The sequence below is a fragment of the Vulpes lagopus genome, chromosome 9 (assembly GCF_018345385.1).
Source record: "Vulpes lagopus strain Blue_001 chromosome 9, ASM1834538v1, whole genome shotgun sequence".
In the NCBI taxonomy this organism is placed as follows: Eukaryota; Metazoa; Chordata; class Mammalia; order Carnivora; family Canidae; genus Vulpes; species Vulpes lagopus.
In genome coordinates, this window is record NC_054832.1 from 34,677,219 (window position 1) to 34,692,959 (window position 15,741).

General features: G+C 45.2%; 1 protein-coding gene across 3 annotated transcripts in view; it reads left to right on the plus strand.

Moving 5' to 3' along the window:
* The first annotated feature begins 4,435 nt into the window (after window positions 1-4,435).
* The window catches only part of NCALD (neurocalcin delta), a 374,162-nt gene continuing 362,856 nt past the window's right edge, over window positions 4,436-15,741 (plus strand). For 2 of the 3 annotated variants that reach the window (XM_041769148.1, XM_041769140.1), the window contains exon 1: window positions 4,437-4,557. The gene's annotated coding sequence lies outside the window, so the exon portion shown is untranslated. Of the gene's footprint in view, window positions 4,558-15,741 lie in introns of all 3 variants that reach the window. The other variant, XM_041769156.1, reaches the window with a different exon arrangement.

The window sequence follows — 15,741 nt, forward strand, 5'->3', positions numbered from 1 at the left end:
GTGAAAAAGGAATCTTTTTCTAACCATAAGAAAAAATGCATAAAGTTTTCTCACTTGCACAATTTTCTTAAACTTTGGGGGCTTCTCACTTTTTGTCTTCTATGAAACCCTTTTGGATTAAGCAAAATTATTGTTAGTAAATGTACTAATTAATGAAAATCATTTATTTTGGAAAATCATTATTAATGAGGACATTTAGAAAATAACTGATATTCAGCTACCATTGACAAAAAGTTACTAGTCTGCTTTTCCACAGATGTACTTTGGAGATCAAGAGTAGTGCTGTGTGAGCAGCAGAAGATAATTCATTTGAACAAAAACTCCTCTCTTCTCAAGCCCCCACAGTGATGTTGAGATTTTGGACTATGTCAGCATATCCTTAGCTAGTGGGCATGAGCTATAATTAAATGAGGACTATATTATTAAATACACATGTAGGAGGAGAAAAACATGATCTATGTGTGAGGATATGATCATACCTGATTGGAGATGAAGAGAGAGACATTTAAAAAAAAAAATAACCTCATTTTTATAGAGCTTGTACACCGAAGATGGAAAAACAGAAATCTGAGGAGAAATTTTTAAATCCTACTTAAGATGACAGGCTCAAATTATCTCAAGGAGAGTCCACACATTCTGAGACTCCATAACCAAGAGGAAAGCTGTGGGGAAAATCCAAAAAAGACTGGCATTTAGGTGTCTATGAGGAATATAGCTTTGATCTAAGGCACAGTGCCTTTAGTAAGAACTCAGTGGGCAGATATCCCTCCTTCTTCAAGGATCTAGAAAATTAAGACTGAGTAAAGTGAGTACACAGAGTATTTACATTGCCTTGTAAGACAGTTTTGTATGTGACTCTCCCACTAGACTTTGAGGTTGGTGAGAGCACATATTAAGCTTTAATTTCTGTATATTGGGGCCTAAAATTGTGCCTGGCATATAGAAAACACAGAATAAATATTTGTCATTAAATAATGGAGCTTGTCTCATGGAATTTAAGAGCCAGAAGGCACTATAGTTATCTTCTAGACTGTACATCTTCAAATTTATTTTTTATTTTTTTTTTTCATCTTCAAATTTATGTGGACATCAGAATGGCCTGAGGAGTGGGTATGGTGGGTGCTTTTAAAAAATACAGAATCTAAAATACATAGGGGATATACCCTTTACTCCCTCCAAGGGAAACGACTCAAAGTATCTTTCTAATCACACTAAATACTTTTCCTTAATATTGGGAAAAGGCAAGGGTATCTTCTCCTGACACTTCCATCTGACATAGAACTGGAGGTTCCAGAGAGTGCAGTAAGACAAGAAAAATAAACAAAAGGTATTTAAGTTGGACAAGAAGAAATGAAACTTGCTATTCACTAATGCCATGACTGTCTTCATAGAAAACCCCAAGGAATCCACAAAAATTTCCTAGAACTAGTGAGTTAGTTCATCAAGGTCACAGGTGATAAGGGTAATATACAAAAATCAATTATATTTCTATGTACAAACCATCAATAATTGGGAAATGAAATTTACATTTGCAATAGCACCTAGTTAAAAAAAATACATGGTTATAAGACTAACAAAAATGTGTAGGATCTTTATGCTTAAAACTACAAAACACTGACAAAAGAAATAAAAGATGACTTAAATAGAGATATTCATTATGTTTGTGGATTATAAGACTGAACATTGTTACAATGCTAATCCTGCCCATATTGGTCCATAGATTCAATGGCACCATAAAGTATCAGTAGATATTTTGTAGATATTGACAAGATGATTCTGAAGTGTATGTGGAAAGGAAAAGGAACTAGAACAGTTGAGATAATTTTGTAAAAGAAGAACAAAATTGGAAGACTTGCTCCACTTGATTTCAAGACTCATAAGAAACCTACAGTAATCAAGACAACGTGGTACTGGCAAAAGGATAGACACATAGATCATTGTAACAGAATAGTTACAATGGGATCCCTCAAAGGAGTTTAATAGGTGACATATAAGCACATAAAAAATGCTCAACAGGGGATGCGTGGGTGGCTCAGCAGTTGAGCACCTGCCTTTGGCTCAGGGCATGATCCCACTAAAATAGAAACAGTTCAAATGTCCATCAACTGATAGATGGATGCACAAAATATGATACTATATCCATACCATGGGATATCATCATTTGTTCCTAAAAAGGAATGAAGTACTGGTGAACCATGAAAACATTATGGTAAATGAAAGAATCCAGTCACAAAAGGCTAATCTATAAAGGTAGAAAGTAGATTAGTAGTTAGTTGCCAGGGGCTGGGGCTTGGGAGAAAGAAGAGAATGTGTGCTAATAGGTAGAGCATTTCTTTTTGGGGTGATTAAAATCAGTTCTAAAATTGATTGTGGTGATAATTGTACAAATGGTGATTATACTAAAAAATATTAAATTGTATATTTTAAATGGGTGAAGTGTACACTATATGAATGGTATCTCAAAGGAGCTTTTTTAAAAGCAGAGATCAGGGAGGCCTGTGTGGCTCAGTGGTGGTTGAGCGTCTGCCTTTGGCTCAGGGTGTGGTCCCGGGGTCCTGAGATGGAGTCCCACACCAGGTTCCCTGTGGGAAGTCTGCTCCTCCCTCTGCCTGTGTCTCTGCCTCTCTCTGTGTCTCTCATGAATAAATAAAATATTTTTTTATAAAGCAGAGATCATTAAAGCAAAATTTAAAAATAAAGGGGTTTTTTAAATCACTATCTCAGAGACACCCTTGTTTCCAAGTACTTCCACCTTCCCACTATTGCCTTCAACCAACTAGGGTTCTTCCTGTAGTCTGTAAGCAACAAGACCATAACAGCTGGTAAACTGATGATCTTGGGGCCCCTCATGACCTACAAACTCTGCTTTCTTGGCCTACAGAGCATTTAACAGATTTTAAAACTTAGCTACCAACATTTTAAAATTAGAAGAGTTCACATTAAATGTGAATTTCTGGCTTCTCTGGGAAAAAACAAAATGAAAGAAATCCAATTTGATGACCACAATGGCTCTGCTTTTCCCATGTGGAAAGACAAGACAGCCCTCTTTAGGCACCGTGCCTTCCCTAGTGTGTCCCTGTACACCTAGTCTAAATTATTTGTCACTTCTTTTTAATACCTTAGGGACATCCTGAGTTTGCAATGCCTGCTCAGACTTTTCCTTGCATCAAAACTTTCTTATTTTGCACCTCATTTCCTCAGGCCCTGTTTGATGATTGGCTAATCCTGGGGTTTCTAACCTTGGCCGCACATCAGAGTCTCCTGGGGCCAAAGGCAAAAAAATCCCTAAATAAAGATTTAATCCCGAGCAGTTAAATCAGAATCCTTTGGGTGGGGGTAGGGCTGGGGCACAGGCCAAACAATAAAAAACAAAACAGAAACCCAACTTTCTAGGTGATTCCAATTTATATCTAGGGAGGCAAGCCACCGGGTTAATCTGCTATTTCAATTCAAGACAAAGTCTTAGTAGCCAGTAATGGTTTAACGGCCTCTCAACTTGTTTTTCAAGCAGTGCCTGAATGAGTAAATGATGTGGAAATAAAAGAATGGTTTGGTTAGGTGAACCTTTTACTTGATTTTCCAATTAGAGTGGGTGTTTGTTGCGACCTAAACGTAACTCATTTCTGTAACAGTCATATTAAAAGATTTTGTAATCATTTTAACAAGCACCAACAAGTCATGATGCCTTTACAGCTTTAGTGGTGCCTTTCTGTTCTTTTTAATAACAAGACTTTTAATCAGTGAATTTGAATTGCTATTGAGACCTTCTGTGGGTTCTGGCAACGTCACCAGGGTTGACAAGTACAAGAAGTTAACAGTGGCTTTTTGAGAGGTCACGCGTGGCCAACACAGGGAGACAGGAAGCCATCGATAAAGATCGGTTGAATGAATTGACAAGACATTTGCTTTTCATCACCCGCAGCTGAGATGGAAGCTTTGGAGAAATTTCGCAGTGGGCAACGGGGGTCAGGTGCGGTGTGTGGGAGAGGCCCCCTGACCCCCAGGGGTCTTCCTCCCGAGTTTTTGCTAAGCCGTCCCCAGACATTCACAGAGGCCCCGGGCGGAGAACATTCTGGTTAGGCAAGAGCAGCCCCCTCCCACCCTGTGGGCCTGTCCTTCCAGGGATCCCTTGGACTTCGCTGCCTCAGAGACCCCAGACTCCCCCTAATCAAAGCCTGGAAGAAGTTGCTGTAGGTTGAGCCTCGTCTCCCACGACCCGAACAGGAGACAGACGGGCCCCTTGGGAAGTACGAGCGCAGCCGAGCTGCGGGCCGGGCCGGGCCACGCTAGCACTGGGGGCGGGGGGGCGGGGGCGCCCGGGGGGAGCGCGTCCGCACCGACCGCCGCACCCGCACCCGCCCCCCCAGTCCTCGGCGCCCCCCCCCGCGCCGTCCCCCGGCCCGGAGAGGGGTCGGCGGCCGGGCCGGGCCGGGACGGAGGCCGCGCGCCCCGCCGGGGAGGTGCTGTCCAGGGGGAGGCGGGCGGAGGGAAGGCGCGGCCGCCGCCGCCGCTGCCGCCTCGCCGGCGGCGACACAGACGCGGGGAGCGGCCGAGGCGGTGAGTCGCAGCGCCGTCCCTCCGGTTCTCCAAGGCCGGGGCCCGTCGGAGCGGCGGCCCGGGCGCGCGTGCGGGGCGGGCGGGGCGGGGCGGGGCGGGGCGGGCGGCGCTGCCGGGGGATCCGCGCGCCCCGGGCCGGCGGGCGCAGGGGTGGGCGCGAGGAGCGCGCGGTCCTGGGGACCCGGTGCTCGCAGCCGTCCCCGGCGCGGCTCCCCGGGTCGGGTCCCTTGCCCTGCCCTCGGGGCCTCTGAGCGAAGAGAAGACCAAGCCAAAGCCCCCGGGGACGGGTGGAGGAAAGGGAGGAGCAAGTTCGCGGACGGCGCCCGGGGACCGCGGGAGCGACCTCAGCGCGGGGGTCCCCCGCCTGCGGAGCCGGCCCGGAGAGGCTGCGGGAGGCTGGCGGGTGTGTGGAGACCGGGGAGGGGGCTTGGGGAGGCGCCCGAGGCGGTGGTCGAGCCCCGGGGAGGAAGTGGCTGCGCTTGGGACCGGGACCTGCAGGATTTGCGCCTCTCGCCGCCGGGGACTCGGAAGGGGTGTGCTGGGGAGATGATGTGTTTGAGTGTTTTTCAGCGCATACCGGTTTATTTTTAGCTCCCAGAGAAGCAGGATGTGCAAAGTGGGTTGTATCAGCCCGGGAGGGGCAGGAGGTCGCCCTGTCCGCAGGAAACACACAAGTTTCTTGCTGCAGATGCTTTGCTTTGACTTTCAAGCCAGGAGAAAGAAAGCGGCTCGGCTCGCTCTCGGGCGCTCGGGCTCTCGGGCGCTCGGGCGCTCTCCCCACCGGGGCCACTTCTCCCTGCGGGCCTGTCTGAAGCTGCAGGCCCGGCCGGTCGAGGTCCTTCTTTGGTTGAGTGCTGGCCCCAAACGAGGGTTCGGGTCCTGTGCGTAGGGCAGCTAGAGGAACACAGAAGTAGGGCTGCCGAGGTCTCGCTCTCGGAGAAGGAGACCACACAAGCTTGCTTAAAGTTTTCCGAGCTTTGTCTGATTTGAAAACAACGGACTTCAGCACGCAGCTGTCTTACCAAGAGCAGGATTCTATGTCCAGGCTTCTCAGACCTAACTGGCCATGCTGGTGAGGTTTTTCACGCTGTCTGGGAGATGCCTGTGTTTTAGGGTCAAATGCAGGATGCAGGGACTGCAGAAGAGAAGGGGGTGGTATGATGGTGAGAGTGTGGGTGTATGGGAGGGAGACTACTGGGAGCTAAGTATGGATCTAGGGAGGGGCTTCCTTCAGAGAAGGAGGCTCAGGAAGCTGAAATCCAAATGTTCAGGTGCCCAAACCAGACCCCTGGAAATTACTTCAGAGTCTCCCCCATTTCCAGCAGTCAGCATCAGTCCTGAAGATCCACTGACTCCCTGTAAGTGTGCTAGGTGACAGGGCGGTGGGGAGCATGGGCTGTGCAGCCAAACTGCTGGATGTGAGTTCTGGCTGGGACACAAGAAGCTCCTCAGCCCTTTCCTGATCTGTGGCATGAGATTGATAAGACGTAGCAAACCTGCCTCAGGTGTGTTGTGAAGATAAAACGAATCAATACAGAGAGCACTTCACACAATGCCTTGTGCTTGTGTGCTGCAGAAATGTGAGCTCTTATTGTTGTTGTTGTTGTTATATGTCCCCTTCTCTCTGTTTCTCCTGTCACTGATGTAGTTCATGTCCTTAGCACTTGCCTGAATTGTTCCAATTGCCTTCACACTGGGTTCCTTGCTCTGAATCCAGACACTCTAGCTCCAGTCCATTCTCCAAACTGCAACTAGAATGCTCATCTGGAAAACAAAAATCTACGCCAGTCATGCTGCTTCATTTCCTTTAAAGGTTTTCCGTGGCTTTCAGGATAGAGTTCAGACTCCAGGGAATTTCATGACCTCACCCTCCTCGTTTCCTCCCCAGCCTCATCTCCCAGGCCTCTCCCTGTGTAGCTTCGGCTCCTCCCACCCTTCCTCATCTGGGTAACTCCTGGGAGTCTTTCCCTACTCATCTGTAACAACACTGCCCACCAGCAGACCTCTTGGCAGCCCCCCTTCCCTGTCCCAGCTAATTGAGCTGCGCTTGCTTCCTGCTGCCATGTTACCCTGTGCATCCCCTCCCAGTGCCCTACAGCATCCTCTACACATGGATCTACCTCACCTGCAAGTGCCTTGAAAGATGGAGTGTGTCAGGAAATGTTTGTTGAATTAATAAATGAATATCAGTCAAGCAAAGTTCAGTCCTTTTCACTAAAGCCAGAAACAAACATGGAGAATAATAGGAAGACCAAACCAATCCTTAGTATAATACTGCACAATAAAAAAAAAAAAAAAAAAAAAAAAAAAAAAAAAAAAAAAAAACAACCAAAAAACTTTGGGAGATATTAAGGAATCAGCAGTTGGTCAAAAGAGTGTGGTGTGCTACCTTGGAACCCAGTTCAGATATATATTTTTTAAACTATAAAGGGACAGACTAATGGGGAAATGTAGGGATTTGAACTCTTCCCTTCCTTCTATCATAAAAAGGTGGGGCTTCTCACAGTAGGCTGTGAGCGGTGGGGGTCCAGCTCTTTGAAAAGGTTGTGCCATGAATTTGGTTCTGGAGGCAGAGAAGAACATTACCACATGCATAGGCTTTATGACTCTTCCTTGGATTGTGGCTTCCCTGGGAGTGTGGACTTCAGCTTGTCCTGGGAGAGATAGGAAGAGAGCAGGAACTATGCTGCCATCAAAGCTCCTCTGTTAAATTTTAAGCAATTCAGTATGTTGTGTGGGTGCATTTCTGACTGAGGCAGTATTTCCAACATTCCATTACTGGGATCTCAGGGACCTTGCAAAGGGAGCTAAGATGGAGCCCAGTTCTCTGAGACTGCCTCAGAGTCTCAAGGCTCCAGAGCAGGGGATTTTGGATAGCTGAGGAATCAAAAATACTTTTTACATTTTTAAAGGTTTATAAACAAAACAAATCAAAATACAAAGAAGAATATGTAATGGAGACCATGACTAAAACACTTACTCCAGGAAAACTTTGCCAACTGCTGTTCTGGAGCTGAGACCATTGGTTTTATTTTTCATGTCATCTTGGTTTGACTGGTAGTGGCTGCCTGGAGAGCTGGATTGAGTAGGAATCCAAGGCTGGATCTGGACTCAGCAGGAAAGAGTTCTGTGGTCAATTAGTGATGTCTGTCAGGGTGTGGGATTAGGAAGTGGTAGCTTACAATTTTTGTCCTTACCATCCTTCTATCTTTATCACCATGAGAGAGAGTATCACTGAAGGATAATGAAGGCAGAAATCAGGGACAGAACACACGAGTTCAAAGTCAATCTTAGAAGAAGACAAGAAATTTCTACCACTACCTTAAACTATCACCACCGTTAACATTAGTAGCTTCTTTTTATCCTTCCTATATGTACTATGTATGTACATAGGGATTCCATTAAATTTTGTAATAATATTTTCAGGAGATATGTATTATAATTAGGATTCAATTCTGTTGCAAGTGTCAAACAAACTTAAGTAAAAAAAGGAAAAAAGGAACATTTTGGCTTTTTAACTCCTCGGTCCAGAGGAAGATACTTCAGGTATGGCTTGATCCAGGGCTTAAGCATCATTACCAGGGCCTGATTTCTCTATTTACTGGTTTACTTTCTTGAAGTTGGCACCATTTTTAGGTTCCATTTCCTTGTGGGTTTAAATCCAGCCGAAAAAGGAGAGACTCTATCCCAGAATCACTTGCAATGACTGGCTGTGGCTTTATTGGCTTTGATTGGGTCCACCACCTCTTCCTTTGGCTCCAGTGCCACAAGTTAGTAGAGGTTGGGCTTGATCACAAGTTTTATCCCTGAGGCTAAGAAGCAGGGAGCAGGGTAGTTCTCCAGGAGAATATTGTTAGAGAACGTTGTTGTACTGTCACCAGGAGATGGGCCAATGGATGTTGGATTACAAAGTAACAGATGTCCACCATCGTACTGCTAGCATTCCCCTTCATAGATGAGGAAAACAGGTTCAGGGACACTCAATAACTTGTCCAAGGGCACATGGCTAATAAACAGTGGAGTTCTAATTTTAAACCCACAATTTATATGCTTAGTAGAATTATTTGTGAACAGAACATTTTTTTTAAGTAGGCTCCACCCCCGACATGGGACTTGAACTCTTGACCCTGAGATTAAGAGTCTCATGCTCTGCCTGCTGAGCCAGCCAGGTACCCCATGAACAGAACAATTTAAAGTGAGCACAGTAAAAGCTCTAATCTCTTATATCTGAAAATATGGCTAATTAACTTCAAGAAATGCTATGTATTGGCTGGCTAGAAGATAGGAAAAAGAAGAGAAAGACTTCTTTGGCTGGATTTTTACTTAGAATGTCAAGCAATATTTTTTTTAGCAGTTTCCACATATTCAACACTGTGTTAAGTTCTAGTGATACAAGATGAATAAGATCTAGTCCCCTACCTTTAAGAAACTTATATTCCACTGTGAAAGTGCAAGGCATACTTAGGGGACAGGTTGCCTGGAATGAGAACTGTGCGGTGGGGGAAGGTGGAGGAGCAGAACCCCTTTGATGGGGACAGTGACCTTTCAGTTTGTTTACTGTCATACCCCACTGCAGTGCTGTGTGTGATAGGCAAGCAAATGACAATAAAAAATGTCATTTTTTTATTGTGGTTAAATATAAATAACACATTTACCTTGTGAACCATTTTTAAGTGTAAAGTTCTGCAGCATTAAGTACATTTGTGTTACTGTGCCACTGTCACCGCCATCCATCCCCAGAACTTTTTCATCTTTCCTTTAAAAAAAAAAAAAGATTTTATTTATTTATTCGGGAGAGACAGAGAGAGAGAGAGGGGCAGAGACACAGGCAGAAGCAGGTTCCGTGCAGGGAACCTGACATAGGACTCGATCCCAGGTCTCCAGGATCACATCCCAGGCTGCAGACGCTGCTAAACTGCTGTGCCACCAGGGCTGCCCCTTTTTCATCTTTCCAAACTGAAACTCTATACCCAGTACAAAAAAACTCTCCTTCTCCAAATCCAGCCCCTGGCAACCACCTTTCATTGTACTTTGTGTCTGTCCGAATTTGACTACTCTAGGTACCTTATGTTACATGGAATCGTACAATATTTGTCACTTTGTGACCGGCTTATTTCATTTAACATTATGTCTTCAAGTTTACCCATGGTGTAGCATGGGTCCGAATTTCCTTTCTTTTTAAAGCTGAGTAATACTGCATTGTAGGTATACACTACATTTTGTTTATCCGTTCATTTACCAACAGGTACTTGCGGTGCTTCCACCTTTTGGCTATTGTGAATAATGCCATTGTGATCATCGATGATGGTATCTGTTTGAGATCTGCTATCAATTCTTTTGGGTATATGCCCAGAAGTGGGATTGCTGGATCACATGGTAATTTTGTTTAATTTTTCAAGGAACTGCCATGCTGTTTTCTACAGCAGTTACCATGTTACAAGCCCACCAGCAATACACATGGGTTCCCATTCCTCCACGTCCTTGCCAACACTAGCTATTTTCAGGTGTTTTTTTTTTTTTTTTTAAATATAATAGCCATTCTAGGGAGTGTGAAATGTTTAATATAGTCTTCAAAGTAGGTTGGGATCAAATTGTGAGGGACAGTAGTAAGTAGAGTCTGAATTTCATTTGGAGGAGCTGTTGAGTATTTGTTGCCTTGTGACACTGGCATGATCACTTCCCTACATTAGAGAGAGAGTGAAGAGAGGAAGGGCAGTAGGGAAGTTAGGGGGTGATTTTAATTATTCAGATGAAAGAGATCCTAATAGTTGTCTCCACATGTATACAACTGAGGATATTATATTTATTGCCCCACAAAAAAGTATTGGACTTGGGGAGGAAAAGTAAATGTGTCACCAAGCTAACTCATGACCAGGGATGGCACAGATAAGTTGACCGCTATTGGTAACAATGACAGTAATGATTGCAAATGCCTTGATGCACACTTTCTGTGAACACGGCAGTGTTCTAAACATTAATTTGATTCTGATAAGTCCTTCAGAGGGTTTATCAGCCAGCGTTCATAGGGAGGCAGATGACACACTCACAGGGCATAACTGGAGAAAGTTTAGTGAGGGGACTCTTTACAAAGATGTGGGCAGAGTTAAGGGAAGCCGCCAAGAGTGGCCCGCAAGGCATGTAAGCCTTCACTATCCCAGCCCCGAAAGAGTGATGTGAGAGCAGTATGTGGAATTGGTCTTTAGTAGAGGAACACAGTTAATGCCAAACTTTGGCCTGTCATGGTGGCATCCAGGTGAGTGAGTCCCCAACCACTCTTTTCTCCCGTCTCTGAGTTCTGCTGGTGCCACCTGATTGACCAACCTAATCAGAAGCCAGAGGGTAAGAAAACCTGTTGGATGTAAGGACTAGTCTTACCTGGAAATCAGCCTACTAGGGCTGAGAGTGGAGTGGAGAAGGGAGGAATCTGGATCTGGAGAGGAAAGCAGAGAGGATCCAGCAGGCGGAGTGAGTACTATGGTGAGCCTTATTTCACAGGTGAGGGAACTAAAACATTAAGAGGTTGAATGACCTACCCAAGGTCACTAATAAGTTGTGGGGCTGAGATTTGAACCCAGGAACATTTTCACCATACATCCAGTCTGATCTGGTATGTTAGATTTTTTTTTCCAAACCTGTGTGTTTTCATTCTTTGGGAATAATCTGATTTGTACAAATTTCGCTTGTCTATCAAAATGTAGAGTAAATGACTGCTCAGAATTTCTTCCTCTTCCACCCTCCCCTAAATAACAACATGTATTTCATATGTATGTTTCATAGCTGAATGATTATATTTAGATTAAAAATATCTTTTTATATAATTGGTGGGGGGTGACAATATGTCCTTGAAATACATGTGAGAAAGTTATGTTTGTTTTGTTTTGTTCTTAGCTGAGAGCTCCAAAGGAGTTGATAGTGTAACTTGGCTGCTTAAACATTAATGAGACCTAGGGCTGTGTTAGAAGGAGAGTGTCCAGTACAAGGGAGATGGTATTTCCCTCTGTGCTATCTTGGCAGGAGGAAGTTCAGCAAGCAGTGTCTAGTGTGGGGGAGCCCACCTCCCCCAAGGCATGACTCAAGACCTCTCTAGCCAGAAAAAGCTCTGTGGGAGCCCAATTATTGTGGTCTACACATATATGAAGCATTGCATCAGAGAAAAAAAAAATCTATTCTAGGGTCAGAAGTAGGCTGCCGGTGCAGCATGAGCTGCATTGGAAGGCCTCATCTTTTCCGTGCTTGGAGGTTGTGAAGCTGAAGCCACGGGTGGGAGATGTGGTCAAGGGCTTATGTTAGTTTCCTGTGGCCTGTATAACAACTTACCACAAACTGGGTGGCTTAAAATAACAGAAATATGTTTTCTCACCGTTCTGGACGGCAGAAGTCCAAAATCAAGATAGCAGCACAGCCAGGCCCCCAGAAGCTTTGTGGGGAGAATTCTTTGCTTGTCCATCCCAGTGGCAGGCGGCCGTCAGCATTCCTGGGCTCAAGGCTACATCACACTCATCTCTGCCTTCATGGTCACGTGGCCTCCTTCTCTCCTCTGTGTGTCTCTAATAAAGGACATTTGTTGTTAGATTTAGGGTTCACCTGGATAATCCAGGGTTATTTTATTTTGAGATCCTTAACTTAATTACCTCCTTTTTCCAAATAAGATCACATTCACCTGTTCCCAGAGTTTGGAAGTGGGCATGTTTTTTGGGGGCCACCATTCATCCTGCTGCAAGGCTCATGAGTGTACACTGCGACCCTTGATCCTCTGATTCTGTCATGATGGTTGACCACCTGGATTCTAGGTTCCTTGACACAGCAGAGGTTTTATAAACACTTCTGATTTGATCTATTGAAATTTTATTCTAACTTTAAACAGCAAAACAAACAAAATACTTAAAATCTACCATCTCTTATTTCTGACGTGGAGGGGTGAGTGAAAGAGGCTCTCAAATACCACTTGGTCCCTGCCTTGAATGGAAGCTTTCTGTGCTTTGGTTTACCCAGTGGCCTGGGAGGAGATGAATGGGGGAAAAAAAAAAGACATTGTCCCTATCCTGGCTTCTCACCTGGACTTTCCCAGATACTTTCACAAAGTAATTACTCAGAGAAAGGCTAAGGATGTGGGGGTCTTTCAGGAAAGGGCAACAGAAGCAATATAGGCTCCAGTTTCTAGGCTTTTTGAAAAGCATCAGCTTGGAAATGCAATTTGTAACTGATGCTGGCCCATCAATGAGCCTTCTATGAATGTGTTTTCAGTACCTTGTCCTGAACTGGGGCCTATGTTCACTGGGCACACAAGGCAAGGTCAAGGGTAGCACTGGCAATTACCTGGCTAACTCGAAGACCATATCCCATCACATGGGGGTACATCAACAGAGTCCACCCAGGGGACAAATTATTCTGCTTGGTTGTCTGCGTTGATCACATTCACATTCTCTTATGAGGCCAAATCCATTCCCTCTGTGCTGTGGAGAGGCTGTTGTATTTAAGTTCCGTGTCTCTCCAGGGGGCAGCTTATTTTGGTTTCTCAGCCACTTTTCAGTTTGACTTCAAAAGAAAAAGAGGAAAGAAAAAAAGGTAAAATGCCCTCTCACTTTATTATGCTATATATTCTGCTGTATCATTGTTACTCTGGTTAATATTAACTTTGGGTCTGTTTGCTTTGAATAATACACTTGGAATCTTACAAAACTTAAGAGAATTTCGTCTCAGCAGCTGAGGAAAATGTTTTGCCTTGCCCAAGACCAGCTACTTAATTTGCGAGGCCCAGTACAAATTGAAAAAATGTAGGCCCTTGTTTAAAAATTATCAAGAGTTTCGGGGCACCTGAGTGGCTCAGGCGATTGGGTGTCTGCCTTCCGCTCGGGTCATGATCCCAGGGTCCTGGAATCGAGTCAGTCTCCCTGCTCAGTGGGAATTTGCTTCTCTCTTTCCCTCTGCCCCTCCCCCTGCTCATGGTCTCTCTCAAAAAAGTAAAACCTTAAAAAAAAAATTATCTAGAATCTTAAAATGGTGTCAGCAGAGCATTAGACCAACCGTGTGGGCTCTTCCAAGCATGGGGCCCTGTGTAACTACAAAGGGCACTTGCCTTTGAACTGCCCTGGCCTTACACACATGCTGAGGATGACACCTTGCTAATGTAGCACCTTCCACACCCCTGCAAAGAGTGACTGGGTCAGTTTACTCTGCCTTAGTGGGAGCACACTCTTCTGCAGGGGTGAGGACACAGCAAGCAGGCTGGACATCTCTTGTGGGCTCTTCCACTGTTGGACCCTGGCTCACGGGTGCCAACGTGTCCCGGTGGACGCCCCAGAGACTCAGACCCCAGACAGGCAGATGCAACTAGCAAGAGGGTTTATTGAACGTTTGCGCAAACGGGCTCTCCGCCTCCGAGGAGGAAGAGAGCCCCGATTAGCAATTACAGGCATCTTTTAAAGGCAAAAAAACCGCTTAAGGACAAAAGAATCGCGGGAGTCACATAGCATTCAGGTTATTGATTTCTCAGAAGGTCAACATGAACCTATTCAGGGACATTTCAATCAGGGCGTGGGGGGAAATGGTTTTCTTATCCCGGACAAACAGAATGCTTTTTGTTGCTAAAATTCCAGGAAGGCACCTGGATGGGCTGCCTCCGGATTAGGGCTGGTCCTACTCACGGGGTGGGGGTGGGGGTGGGGGTTCTTCACCACCTTCTCTTTCCTCCCTCAGCCACCTGCTCTGTGTCCTGAGAGGCATCAAGGGCCATCTTTGTCTTTGATTTCTGGTATAATTTGGCCAGTGGTGGGTCCAGCCCACTAGTTGGCAGGGTGGGAGGAGAGTCGGGGAGGCCGTTTATTTCCATGTTCCCTCCTGCTGGGTTGCATGCCTCAGTTGGCTTCATGTGTATGCTGAAGGCTGCAGCTCATGCCAGGCATCTTCTCCATCCAGCCACTTTCTTTGGAATTCCTTTACATCCCCACCTCACACACTGAGGCTGAGGGATGGTAACAGCTTCCTGCTGTTGTCAGTCTTGGCTGCTTTTCTAAACCCTTCATTATTCTTTTCTCAGTAGCCTCTCCAATAGGATTCCTTGGTGGGATTAAAAAGCACCTACTTCCTACCTGCACCCTGTCTGATTCAGCATCCCTCTGCCAGGATGGGACCACACTTTGTGCTGCTACAGAGCAGAAAGAGAAGCTGATAGCTCTCCTGACTGCTGTGCCAGCTCAGGGTCAGGCTGGGCCAACGGGAAGCAGCATGTGCACATCTGCAGGGGCAGGGAGCATACACTTGGGGATCAGGCATTTCATTCTCTGCTAACACTTGGGGCAAGTCATAGAAAATGAGCATAATGACAGTTCACTTCTAGGGTTGTTTTGAGCCTGGTGTGAGAGCAAATGTGCATCATGCCTAGCACAGTGCCTGGTATACAGTAAGTGCTCAAGAAGCATTGTTACCTTGACCACAGTTTCTATGGAGTATCTCACTCAAGGGGATCCACTGTCCACTTTGTCTCTCATCTGAACTGTGCCACTTACAGCCTGGATTACATGAATGATTATCAATTATTCACTGCTTCACTGTTGTTTTGGGTATTATTTCTGTCTTCTTAGCTAGATTGTAATGTTCTAGAAGTCAGGGACTTTATCTTACAAAATTTTTTTGAACTAATCTAAGTTTTCAACCTAGTTGCTAGCACACTGTTAATTGGTTAAGAAATATGTCTTGGTTAAATATAAGGCAACCATATTATTTATTGTTCATACTGGATACTTTTGAAAATGAAAGTGGAGTACTTTTTAAAGATTTTATTTATTTATTTTAAAGATTTATTTATTATTTATTTATTTAAAGACACACAGAGGCAGAGACACAGGTAGAGGGAGGAGCAGGCTCCTGTGGGGAACCTGATGCAGGACTCAATCCCAGGACCTTGGGATCATATCCTGAGCCTAAGGCAGAGGCTCAACCACTGAGCCATTCCAAGAGGAATACTTTTTAATAATTACATCAAAACAAGAGGTGTGAACACAGACTATCTTAGGCAAATGGGGACATAGAGTCATTCTAGTTAAGTGGAGCTTAAGATAGCTTTCCAGGGATCCCTGGGTGGCTCAGCGGTTTAGTGCCTGTCTTTGGCCCAGAGTGCGATTCTGGAGTCCTGGGATTGAGTCCTGTGTCAGGCTTCCTGTGTGGAGCCTGCTTCTCCTTCTGCCT